Raw genomic sequence first — 1,759 nt, 5'->3', positions numbered from 1 at the left:
TTAGCTGAATTCTTGCAAATCTGTGACACTGTTAAGACCAATGGAGTTGATCCCGAGGTCTACAGGCTTATACTTTTCCCTTTTGCTGTAAGAGACAGAGTTAGAACATGGTTGGATTCACAACCTAAGGAAAGCCTGAACTCTTGGGAAAAGCTGGTCAGTGCTTTCCTGGCCAAATTCTTTCCACCTCAAAAGATGAGCAAGCTTAGAGTGGAAATCCAAACCTTCAGACAGAAGGAAGGTGAGTCCCTCTATGAAGCTTGGAAAAGATATAAGCAATTGATCAAAAGGTGTCCTATTGACATGCTTCCAGAATGGAGCATCATATGTATATTCTATGATGGTCTGTCTGAGTTGTCAAAAATGTCATTGGACCATTCTGCAGGAGAATCTCTTCATCTTAAAACCCCTGCAGAAGCTCAGGAACTCATTGAAATGGTTGCAAATAACCAGTTCATGTACACCTCTGAGAGGAGTCCTGTGAACAATGGGACGCCTCAGAAGAAGGGAGTTCTTGAAATTGATACTCTGAATGCCATATTGGCTCAGAACAAAATATTGACTCAGCAAGTCAATATGATTTCTCAAAGTCTGAATGGATTGCAAGCTGCATCCAACAGTACTAAAGAAGCATCTTCTGAAGAAGAAGCTTATGATCCTGAGAACCCTACAATGGTAGAGGTGAATTACATGGGAGAACCCTATGGAAACACCTATAATCCTTCATGGAGAAATCATCCAAATTTCTCATGGAAGGACCAACAGAAGCCTTAACAAGGCTTCAATAATAATGGTGGAAGAAATAGGTTTAGCAATAGCAAGCCTTTTCCATCATCTTCTCAGCAACAGACAGAGAATTCTGAACAGAGCCATTATGGCCTGGCAACCATAGTCTCTAATCTATCCAAGACCACACTAAGTTTTATGAATGAAACAAGGTCCTCCATTAGAAATTTGGAGACACAGCTGGGTCAGCTGAGTAAGAAGATTACTGAAACTCCTCCCAGTACTCTCCCAAGTAATACAGAAGAAAATCCCAAGAGAGAGTGCAAGGCCATAACCATGACCAACATGGCCGAACCTGGAGAGAGTGAGGAGGACGTGAGTCCCAGTAAGAAAAACCTCATGGGACATCCTCTGGACAGAAAGGAATTTCCCTTTGAGGAACCAAAGGAATCTGAGGCTCATACAGAGACCATAGAGATTCCATTGAACTTCCTTTTGCCATTCATGAGCTCTGATGAATATTCTTCCTCTGAAGAGGATGAAGACATCACTGAAGAGCAAGTTGCTAAGTATCTAGGAGCAATCATGAAGCTGAATGCCAAGTTATTTGGTAATGAGACTTGGGAGGATGAACCCCCCTTGTTCACCAATGAACTGAATACATTAATGAAGCAGACATTACCTCAGAAGAAACCGGATCCTGAAAAATTCTTCATACCTTGTACCATAGGCACCATGACCTTTGAGAAGGCTCTATGTGACCTGGGGTCAGGGATAAACCTCATGCCACTCTCTGTAATGGAGAAACTGGGATTCTTTAAGGTACAAGCTGCAAGAATCTCACTAGAGATGGCAGACAAGTTAATGAAACAGGCTTATGGATTAGTAGAGGATGTGCTAGTAAAGGTTGAAGACCTTTACATCCCTGCTGATTTCATAATCCTAGACACTGGGAAGGATGAGGATGAATCCATCATCCTTGGCAGACCCTTTCTAGCCACAGCAAAAGTTGTGATTGATGTTGACAGAGGAG

General features: G+C 42.3%; 1 non-coding gene across 1 annotated transcript; it reads right to left on the bottom strand.

Annotated features, from left to right (window-relative positions):
- Window positions 1–201: 201 nt before the first annotated feature.
- On the bottom strand, window positions 202–309 carry LOC148566875 (small nucleolar RNA R71). Its single transcript, XR_015882413.1, has one exon. It is a non-coding gene; the product is annotated as a small nucleolar RNA R71 (small nucleolar RNA).
- Between the last annotated feature and the right edge of the window lie 1,450 nt (window positions 310–1,759).

Source organism: Arachis ipaensis, chromosome B4 (genome assembly GCF_059453495.1).
Source record: "Arachis ipaensis isolate K30076 ecotype BB chromosome B4, ASM5945349v1, whole genome shotgun sequence".
In the NCBI taxonomy this organism is placed as follows: Eukaryota; Viridiplantae; Streptophyta; class Magnoliopsida; order Fabales; family Fabaceae; genus Arachis; species Arachis ipaensis.
Note: the sequence above shows the minus strand (reverse complement) of the source record. Positions and strands in the feature narration are given on the sequence as shown.